The sequence below is a fragment of the Spinacia oleracea genome, chromosome 6, assembly GCF_020520425.1.
Source record: "Spinacia oleracea cultivar Varoflay chromosome 6, BTI_SOV_V1, whole genome shotgun sequence".
Classification (NCBI taxonomy): Eukaryota; Viridiplantae; Streptophyta; class Magnoliopsida; order Caryophyllales; family Amaranthaceae; genus Spinacia; species Spinacia oleracea.
In genome coordinates this window covers 132,749,207-132,761,193 of record NC_079492.1, presented here as the reverse complement: position 1 = coordinate 132,761,193, position 11,987 = coordinate 132,749,207, and positions in this window count along the sequence as shown.

Below are 11,987 nucleotides of genomic sequence, written 5' to 3'. Positions count from 1 at the left end.
TGTCTAATATTAATAAGAAACAAAATATCCAACAACAAAGTATGCCAATGTCCTTAATGGTCATTTTATATATTAAACAGATAACAACTAACAACTAATTTACCAAACACTTTTACACAAGCAACTAATTCAACAATTAGCTAGCTAGTCAAACCAGCTAATACAAACATCTATTAGCTAACAGCTAGTCAAACCACTAACAATTACCTAGCCAAACAGGGCTTATATATATATTTTATTTCGTATTTCACTGGAAAAAATAATGAAATTAGTGATAAGCTGGTATAGTAGAGTCATAAAATTTATTAGAGGTGAAGGGACATGAATTATTTTTAAGATTTAATGTAAAAACGAAATTAAGAATATGGTTATATGGTGTAAGATTAGAAGATGAAAGGGGCATGATCAAAATTTATTGGAGATGAATGAACAAGATTATTTTGGTGACAGGAACACTCCATATAGACCATATTTATTGCAATTTTTCACGATCTAGCCGAGTCAGTGAATATGGACCATTTTATTGCAACTTACTTGCATGCATTTTGTTGAAGTTTGGTTGATGATCAAATTTGAAGTTGGATTCAAATGATCGATATGTACGTTATTGGCTTAAGGTCAAGTTTAATCTACCTAACTCGATAACTTGCTAGGTAATACGCAATCAACTTTCTCTCAATCCCTTGTTAAACGTTAATTGGGGGATTGTACGTAGCTAGAGCTGATTATGCTATTTTCTTCAAGTAATTTATGTAGTTATAGATAAACAAAGAAAATACCACAGACAGATACGTCCATATTCCAATATTCAAATTAACAAAGAAAATGAAGTCAAGATTGAGAATAGCTTTCACAAGCTAGTCATGTAATTATATTATGAATCAAACTAAATAAAGAGCATGTTGCTTCTTCCTAATTAATTATAGTCAATCAAATTACTTTTAACTATTGATTTCTTTCCACTTTTATATTTTTATTATTAAATTTCTATTGATGCTTACGTATAAAATATACCTACTAAAGTACTAATCATTATGTGGGGGCTACAAGATTCTCATAATTGACCCTTTTTATTTTTTATTTTTAGGTGTGATTTCCCATTATTGATAATTAAGAGTAATTAATTAAGTAAAGTAGAGATTAAAGTTGTTGGATATTATTACTCCTTACTTCAAGAAGACCATGAATTGAATATGATGGTGCATCGTTCTCATGCTCTTTACTTGTGGGGAAAGACTATATAAGTTTATTACACGTGCATAAATTGTAGACTTTTTTAAGAAAATATCCAATATATAAGTACCTTCTAATTATTTTGTATTTAAAATGTTAGAACACTACAAAAATTTGTATCTTTTATGACAATCTAATAACGACGTGTCAAAAATCTCGTCGCAAAAGCCTTTTACGACAGGGCTAACAACCAAACAAAGACGGGAACAACCGTCGCAAATGTCTTTTACGACGGGTTAACGACGGGATTTTCAATTAATGACAGCCCCCTTTAATGACGGGTTCGCGATAGAAAATTCCGTCGTTAATCGATAATTATTGACCTTTAATGACGAGATTTTTCGTCGTTAATGGTGCAATTTCTTGTAGTGGAAGAACACTAAAAATATTGACCATTATGGAGTACCTTTGGACGGATTCCATTAGTATTCACGACGGAGTAACCATGTTCCTACTTCTTACTTAGGCCCAATTATTTTGGATGAAATTGAGGGGGTGTTTTGTATAAGTTTTGGAAACGAAATGGAGTGGAATCAAATAAGAGAGGGGAAAGGTAACAACAACAATTACTGTTATTGACTGTTTGGTTCCCAACTCCAGAAAGGAATCACTTAGATTAGTTTTAATTTCATTTAATCGTACATTTATGTTTGGTTTCCATTAACCTGGTATTTTTTCCTAAAAAATATGTTAAAAATCTTGCACAACACACAAACGATCGAAGAGTCAGGAAAAGAAAGTTAATGGAAGACAAGAAAGTAGAAATTGTGTCACAAAATAAAGAATTCGAGCGCTGAGGAACAAAGTAAATAAGATGAATCGAATGACGAGTTTCCAGTAAATAAGATAATGAAGAACATTTGAGTGAGAGACTGGGAAAGATGGAAAAGGAGAGTGAGAGATGAATTGAAGACCTATGCAGAAATTTGAAGATTGATTGAGCAAGAAACAATTTCATTTACATTTACATTTACTTGGATCTTCTATCCGATCTAAAACTTAGAATTTTTATTTCCTAGGTTTAGGGTTTTAAAAATGTGTTCGAGGTTTCAATTTGGATACTTTCTTCGTTCCATAAATATCGTACCATTTTGACTTTTTTTTATTATTCACGTTGTTACTTTGACCATCTTTTATAATATATCCTCCGTATATAATACATAAGAAAATATGTATATAGGATCTTTTTAGATTCGTATCGATATATATACACTTTTAAAATATCAATTTCATTTTTACTTACGCATAATTCGAGAGATTAAGAGTCAAAATTGTGTGTTAGAAAGCGTAAAGTCAACATAATACACTATTTAAGGAAAGAATGAAATATAATACGGAGTAAATCATAATTCAAGTCAGGCTTGAAACCTTGTCCGGAGTAATTGATCAGACAATGCTCAATAATGTGTCAAATTGGATAGGATACGGGTTAATTCATTTTTTTAAGGTAAGATAAAGTACCGTACCGGGTCGGAATCTCGTATCGATCAACCCGCGTCGGGGGAATGATATGTATGTAAGGGGAACCTAGAAAGTAGTCTTTAGCTGTAAGCCGTAGCCCGTGGGTTTTTGGACCCTATCAATATATCCCTATATGAGTACACTATGTTATTTGATACGTTGGGCCTTGTGGTTTTGAAGATATGGCTACACTGGGGTCTCATAATTTTGCCGATGTGTGGAATGCCATACATAGACAACAAGCCCAAGAATGACAGATTGAGATAACAACAAACTAACAAGGTTAACAACTACTCCGAAACAAGTACTCCGTAGTTTATTTTCGGGAAATTCTCATTGATAATCTATACTTTTGTACATTTGATTTTGTAACCAGAAAAAAACTGAATTATCATTGGTTGCCCTGAAATATTGTATTTTATCAACAAGTGACATTAGTAAATGTTTATGCTTTCATTTAATTTCTTTATGTGGTTAACACTTAAAATTACACAAGCACCTATACATTACCCCCAATTAAACTTCCCCAGACCCTACCTTCTTTCTCCATTCTTACACCATATTAGACCCGTTTAGCTCCATGGCATGCTTAATTACTTGCATACGTTGAACATTAATGCCCCCAAACTAATTGGCACATTTTCTTGCCTTTTTGTACTTCAATATCTGGTATAAACCAAAATGAAAACTAAAACATCAAGTAATCACCACGTTACTATTAGTCTATTACTCAACCCGCAGTGAAGAACAAAGAATTGCATTGCACATGTAAAACAGATTAATTCTCACTGACACCACGAAATTAATCAGATTAAACAATAAAATAAGAGAGAAATGAGTGTACTAGTTGAAATAAGAGAAAGGTGAACAGGGGCAGTGGCGGTGCCAGGATTTTTGACTTAAGGGTTCGAAATTTTCGGACAAATATGATAGAATCGAATATCATCCAAAATTTAAATTACAACTATAATTTGGTGGTGCACATGTGTTATTCAATAACTAGCTTTTGAGCTCGTTCAAAGAACGGGCAATTATATTAGTTGTTATTAAGTTGTCTTTTAAAGCGTTAATTTTAATGAGAGTTTATTATGTTGATTAGTGGAATATAAGATTTATATATGAGTTAAATTTAAATTGAAAAATATATAAATTAGATGGTGAATTAATATTGAGTGTTAAAGAGGGAGATGGAGAGGGTGAATGAATATATGAACTAAATGGTGAATTGATGCTGAATGAGGAAGATGAAGGGGATGAGGTGTTGAATCTGTAAAATATTTCGTATAACAAAATTAAAAATTGAAAAAAGAAAATTATGGACGAAAGATGAGGTGACACGTGTCATCTAATGATCTATGAAAGATGGGTGACACGTGTCATCTAATGGCTTATGGTTTTCTTTTTTAAATAATAGGTATAGATATTAAGGAAAACTAAATAAAATAAATACACTGAAACCGAAAAACTAAAATAAAGTAAAATTAGAATACATGAACTAGGATTCGAACCACTACTACCCGCTTGCTATAGAGATGCCATACTGACTATCAACCACTGCGACACTTGTCAATATTGTGATATCATGTCGCACTTAATAGATAATAACCGAATTTTCTTTTAAAAAACTAATCAGAATTTGCTGGTTCAGTAAGGGTTCAGTTGAACCTACTGAACCCTTACTGGTGTCGTCACTGAACAGGGGGAACATATTCAAAATAAAAATCAAATGAAGCATTTGAGAAGAATAACTAGGAGGTGAAGAAGGGGAAAATCTAAAAGGAAGAAAAAGAAGGCGGTGGTGCTATTGAAATTGACGGTGGAAGGGCCACCACAACCGGTTGTTAAGAAGCGGGAGATGTTCATAATGGCACGGTCGTCGTTCTAAGTGGGTGTAAATTTATTATGGATGGAGTAGGAAGGACATAAGGTGAAGAAAATGATGTACAGTACTTTGTATTATGCAGGGGTGTTTATGTAATTTTAACCCTGTAAAATAATTAGTTTAAGGTTTTGAATCCTCGTTAATGTCACAATTGGTAAAAAGTACTCCATAATATTACAGGGCTACCAGTGATAATTAAACATGTGTTTTATGTTGCAATTAAACCAAAATTAGAACAAACTTATCTGATTTTGATGAACTGATTGAAGAACAGTTGTTGCGTCGTGGACGCCCACTGTCCTAAAAGACGATTTCGCGCTAACTTTCGGTGCAGTAGAACAGAATGCGGTTGCACTCCAGGATTAGCGCAACGCCGACTTTGTGTGCACTCACAAAACCTAATGGAGCCAGGACATATGCCCAAAACCGAGAGCAATTTTGTGTGTGTTTCGAATTTTTGGAAATTGTATTATTTGTTTTGAATTGAACCGAAATTCTGATTAGTAATCAGAATTGAGGAAAACCAACAGTCATAAACGGCTGGAACAATAAAGATTGTATTGGCCAAAAAAGGACATAAATAATTAATGTTGTAACAGACGTCATTAAGGTTAACTAATCCAACGGTTACGTAATCAATACATATTCCCGTAATAAAAAAGAATAGGTACGGCCCACAAAACCCACCCCACACCCATGAACAACATTCCCGAGGGCCGATCCCGGCCGAACGCACGTGTTATGTGTCTAACCATACTACTCTCACACTTTCTCAAACAAGTGTTACACCCACACTCCAATTAATAAACAAAGAGAATATGAGGAGTTATTCCAATGTGGGACTATCTTATTTTGCACTATTTTCTTTGTGTTTCCCAATGAGAACTTCCAACATTTTATTACCAAATAAAATACTCCGTATACAAAATACATGGTTACCAATGAGAAGTTACCTTTATTTTTTGTTAAGATTCGACTTATTTAATTTTAACTTATATGAACTAATCTTAATTTATTCTAACTTCGATGAATTTATTTTATCTGAACTTGTCCGATAAATAAATAGAAACTTATTTTTTTTAAAATTATCTGAAGTAATCTTAATTTCAAATCTTGCGCTCTTTATATTCATGTTCCACGTAAAAACTTTTTTCAAATCAATTTTGTCAAGTGTTATTTGGGGTTGTTGTTTGGAGTGAAAATCCCATTTCTCCTTTCCCACATTCACAAGAATTTGTCCTATGCAAGTATGTAATTGTGTAACATAGTTGGGAAGGTTGAGGTGGAAGAAGGTAAATGGTGAAATGAGAAAGGTAAATATAGGAGGATAAATAATTGGGACGGTTTTGAGTAATATGAGGAATGAGTCTACGGTAAATAACGTATACCGCTATAACCTGAAGGTGCTATTTACCGCTTTATACTACTGCTTATTAATTTAATTTAATAATATAAATTAATTAATATACTTCGTATAAAATTAACCTCCCTCTTCTTCTATCTTTATCATGTCTCCTCCCCTCTCCCAAACTCTTATTCTCTCATCTGATCTGCCTCTCTCTTTCTCCATTGATGTTCTTGATATATAATTGGGTTTTGAGTGTTCCCAAATACGCAAACCAGTTCTTAATTGATCGAAGGTTTCTCTTCTAATTCTAGCCCTAATTAATTGACATTCGTCCTTTTTTCCCTCTCAATTACAGGAGTTGTTTGAATCTTATAAGTTGTCAATGATTTTTCACTCAGTGCAACATAGTTTTTTCAATATTTGACAATTTTGTACTAGTCCATAGTAGTGTAGTACGTGGAAACGATTTAGCGAAACACCCAATTTTTAACTTTTTTTGTTTGGAAGAAAAATAATTAAAACTAGAGTTAATGGTTTGTTTTTTCGTTTTGTTTTGTGTGGGTTTGTGCTACAGTTAGAGATGGCCAACGTGGTGGGTCGTGGGTGGATTTGTGGGTCGTGGGTCGGGGATAGTTTAGACACGACATACCTCATTTAAACTAGGGTGGGTCGAGTCGTGGACTATGTCGGAAAAAATGGAAAGAGTACATGATGGGTCGTGGGTCGAGGTGGGTTGTGCGGGTCGGGTGGGTCTGATGGATTTGGTGGGTTACGACAAATGTGATTCCGGTGGGTCAGGTGGATTTACTAGAATTTTAGGAACTGATTTGGATCAAGTGGGTTTGGACGATTAATCAAGCGATAAAAAGTTATAAAATTTGTATGAACTTAAATTAATTAATTTTTATGTTATTTGTTTACTAACATAAATGTGGTTAATATATATTTACACAATAAAATTAGAATTTATTAGCATTTTAAACATACAAAATTGTTTAAATTAGGATGAGTTTCACGGGTTGGGTTATGTGTTGGGTGGGTTGGGTTCGTGTGTTGTGTTGGGTGGGTCGGGTGTGCAATGGCGGGTTGTGTCGGGTCCGATGGGGTGGGTCAAAATGGGTTGTGTTGAAAAAATCCGACCCATAACACATCAAAAAAATATACGGGTTGGGTTGGGTTGTGCCATGGGTTATAAGTGTGTTCGACCCATGTGACCCACTATGAGTTGTGTCAGGGCGGGCTGGGTCAAACCCGACCCAATGGCCATCTCTAGCTATAGTACTCAAATGATAGGGAAGTATTTATTGTTTTGATTTTGTATAAAATGTCTATTAAAATTTTATAATGGTCATACAAATGTACAATTGAACCGTTTAGATTGGTCTGTAAATTTAATTTAAACGGTTGGGATTGTTTGTTAAAGTCTTCCACGAATTTAATTAAATATTTAATGAGGCATATTTGTAATACATAATGGTACACGATATTTATTATATCAGTGATAAATAGCAGTACATATCATTTATTGCAAAACTATCTATAATAATCTTAATTTCAAATCTCACACCCTTTCCTTGTATTCCTGTTCCCATGTAACAATTTTTGCCAAGTGTTACTTACATGGGTTGTTGTTTGGGGTGAAAATCCCCTTCTCCTTTCCAACATTCACAAGAGTATTTCATGTGTAATTGTATAGTTGGATTGATTTACCTATATACAAGAGATCCCTGTTCAATAGGTCAATCCTATTACCAAAATTAAATACTCTTACATACAGCCAGAGTCTCGAACATGAAACACCTCCTTGAAGGACTTGTGATCTATTATTAGACCCTAAATTTAAGAGCAAGACAAAAGGCAAAGAAAAAATACAAAAGGAGGTTATCAAGATTGAAGCCAAGGATACACAAGAAATAAGAGGGTAGCATAGTACATTAGTACTGGTATCATAAATAGAGATAGTCAAAATCAATGACGAATACATAAGTTAGCTCAGACGATTTAGATTTACAGGCAACTTAATTTACTACACAACAACACAACCCAGCTCATTGACAAATTGGGTCACCATAAAGATGTGACATTTTTTATGTACCTTCACCCAGTCACCTGCATTATAAGAGCATCACTACATGTGATCTTAGGGGCGTTAACGAGTCAAGCCGAGACCGATCTTATACAAATGTACTCAGCTTGAGCTTGAAGCTCGTCGAGTCGTGAGCTTGAAACTTTAAAATCGAGTTCGATAGGCTTGATTGAGGCTCAATCATCAAAAATCAATTAATTAAGAAACATGTTTTTCAAAATTTTCAGGTTTTACCTATCAAAAAAAATTATTAACATTATTTTATACGAGTAAAAAAATATCACTACAAAGACTATTAATTACAAAGCTCGAGCTCGTTTCTCAAAAAAAAGTCAAGCTTGTTCACGAGCTTTCAAATAAAAAAACGGAGGTCAAGCTTGACTCGTTTTGATCTCGATCTCGAGTCATGCTTGGTCAAGCCAAAATTTGTCCCAGCCGAGTATCGAGTAGTTTACAAGCAGGTTCGGATCGTCAATACCCTTAGACCATAGTTAATCATGGGAAAAGTACATTACTTACCCGGCCACTTTCTCACTCATTTTTTTCCATTTTTCCACGAGTTTTTTTCCCAACCCACAACTCTCTTATCCATGCATGAGCAAAAGGAAAATTAAATCCCCACCTCTCTCATTCTCTCTACCCACTGCTTCTCTCTCTCACAACAAGAACAACACCAATAATAATAATAATAATAATAATAATAATAATAATAATAATAATAATAATAATAATAATAATAATAATAATAATAATAATAATAATAATAATGGGCGCCCCTCTCTCTCTCTTATATCCATGGGCGATTATGGGCGCGATTAGGGCACGATCAGGACACGTTCATATTCCTGCGGTTCTGCGGCGTTTTGGTCCGGCGTAGTGTCCGACGAAAGGGTCCTTCAAAGTTTCCGGCGGGTTCGGCGGTGGTTGCAGCGATTTTCAGGGGTCATTTCAAGCAGGTAACAGGCGACTATAATTGCGTTTTCCGGTGTTTTCTGGTGCTTTTGGGTCAGTTTTCACGCCAGTCTTGGTTCAATTTTCGGGCAAGTTTTTGCGGGGCTTCAGGAGGCGGACTTAGACGACAATTTTGGGTTAGTTATGGGAACGTTTTAGGCGGTCCTTGGGTAGTTTCTGGGCAATTTTTGGCTGCGAGGTGGGTGTTTACGGGATTGTTTGTGTTTGTTGGATGTGTTCCCGGCAGTCCTATTCCGGCAGAATTTGCGGTGTCGAGGTGGTTCGGTGCGGCGGTAATCTAACAATAAAGGGTTGGTTGCGTCGTTGGTGTTTTTGGTGTTTTCGGTGTTGGTGTGTTGCTGGTTCGTGTTGGAGTGACGTAGTGTTTCCGTGTTGGCATCGCTACTGGGTGGTGGTGTTGTGTGCTTCTTGGTGTTGTGTGGTTGTAGGTTCGCGAGGCATTTGTTGTTGTGGTTGCAGCCAACCCCACGACATTGTTGTGGGAAGCTTCATATCCCACGGTGTTGTAGTGGTTTTGTCTTGTTGTTTTGCTTTGTCTTGTTCTTGGTTTGTCTTCTTGTTGTGGCTATTTTGACTTGTTGTTGTTGCTGCATTTCTGTGTGCAAAGTTGTCGCTTTGTGACCGTTCATTCTGGTTGTCTTACCACGGGCTACTCTAATGCCTACTGATGTGGTGCGTTTTCACTATCCATTTGTGGGTCTTAATGGGTGTCAAGATGGGGGGAGGAATGCGCTTACTAAGAGCTCTTTGATCACTCATCTTCGAGATCGTCATTGTAAGGATGCTGCTCAAGTAGTCACACGACACACTCTAACCACTGACTTGGCTATTTTTACTGAGGCTGAGTTGACCTTCCGTCGTATGGGGATTTGGATTTGCGGGGATTGTTTTAATACGCATGCTCTTCGTTCTAAATGTCGTCATGGTGCAGGTTCTAATTTTGTGGCCCCACCTGATGATGGGGATGGTGTTGTTCGGTTTGTGCTCTATAGTCTTTCTAAATCGCAACTCAATTCTGATGTACCCAGTCATGTGGATACAGCGGTGCAAGTACTTGATTGTGGTTTTACCGTCACTCTTCTTGACAGATTTCTTTCTACACGTCTTTGCACTGTGAAATCCATCCCTCCTAAATGTCGTTTGGGTTTTTCCCGGGTATTGAAAGGCACGTTTGATAGGGTGATTTGCAAGCCTAACGACATCTCTTATTGGGTTAGTCTTCTCGTGTTGCCTATGTGTATCCTTAGGACCTTTAGTCCGAGGAGTAATCGCGAGTGCTCATCTGTCGTTAGGCGGCAACGACAGGAAGAGAGCATTGCTAATGTTATTCGTACTTGGAGTGAGTCGGGTGGTAATATGTTGCTTTTGCGGGAAGCTTTGGCAGCTGGATCCCCTACTTTGATGGATGTTGATGAGGATCTTGATTTGGCAGAGCGTAATATCAAGCAGTGTCGTAGGAAGATTTATGATGGACATTACACTGCTGCAGTCCGTGTTCTTTCTTCTTCTGGCGTTGCACCTTATAATGAGGCCACTCTTGCGGATTTACAACCAAAACACCCTTCTTCTCCATCTCCGTCCTGCCTGACATTCCTGTTGATCACCATCATCTCATGGCTATTTCTGATGTTGTTTTGGACCGGATTAGGAGTTTTCCACGTGGAATATCTTGTGGGAGGGACGGTTTGCGAGCTCAGCACCTTGCGGATTGTTTGAGTGGTGCTATTGTGGCTGTTTCAGATGAGTTAGTTGACTCCATTCCTGGGATGGTTAATCTCTTTTTAGATGGGAAATGTCCTATGGGTTTGGGAGAGTATGTTGTTAGTGCTCCCCTCACACCTCTTGTCAAGCCCGATGGTGGTATTCGTCCTATTGTTGTGGGTACTGTTTGGCGACGTCTGGTTTTGAAGGTTGGTGCTGCTATGGTTGGTCCGTCTTTGGGAAGTTATTTTGATGGTCTTTAATTTGGTGTCGGGAGGCCATTCTTCATGCTGTGAACCGGTTGATTGAAGGTCGGGGTTCTGATGTGGGTCTTTCAATGTTGTTGGTGGATTTTCAAAACGCCTTTAATTTAGTTGATCGAGCGGCCATGTAACGTGAAGTTCGTCTTCGTTGCCCGGATATTTCGCGATGGGTTGAATTCTGCTACTCTACTCCAGCCATATTGTATTATGGGGAACACACCTTATGGTCGTCTCAGGGGGTGGAGCAGGGTGATCCCCTTGGTCCTCTGCTCTTTGCTTTGGTTTTACAACCCTTGGTATGTAAAATCAGGGACGCTTTTGATGTATGTCTTCAGGCATGGTATTTGGATGATGACACTATTATTGGTGACACCTTGGTGGTGGGGAAGGTTCTAGAGTTGATTATGGAGGAAGGGCCTTGTCTTGGCTTACATCTTAACGTGGAGAAGACTGAGGTTTTATGGCCTATAGAGGACCCACAAAGCAAGCTTGTGGGAGTCTTCCCCCCTGATGTTTCTTGTCTTTTGCATCGTGTTAAGTTGCTTGGTGGTCCTGCTAGTTCCAATCCATCTTTTAGTGGTGAGCTTGTGATGCAGAGGGTGACCAAGACCATTGGGCTTATGGATAAGGTTGCTCAGCTTGATGATCCACAGTGTGAGTTGTTGTTACTTAGGGCATGTACCGGAGTTTCTAAATTCTACTTTGCTTTGCGTACTTGTCCTCCTGGTATTTTTGAGGAGGCTCAACGCACATTCGTTGAGGCTCTTCGATCTTCCTTGGAGCGTATTGTTACTACTTCAGGGCCTGGCTTTGGCGATTGGAAGTGGCGACTTGTCACCTTACCTTTTTCTTTTGGCGGGCTTGGTGTACGTTTATTCTGCAGGTGATGTTCGTTATTATGCTTTTCTTGCTTCTCGATTGCAATCTTTTGGTTTGCAGACAAAGATTTTACGACGTGTTGGCATTGTTGATCCTGGTCGAGCATTGGAAGATTCGTTGAGTCTATTTAATAGAGCGGTGGAGTATGACATTCTGAGTAGC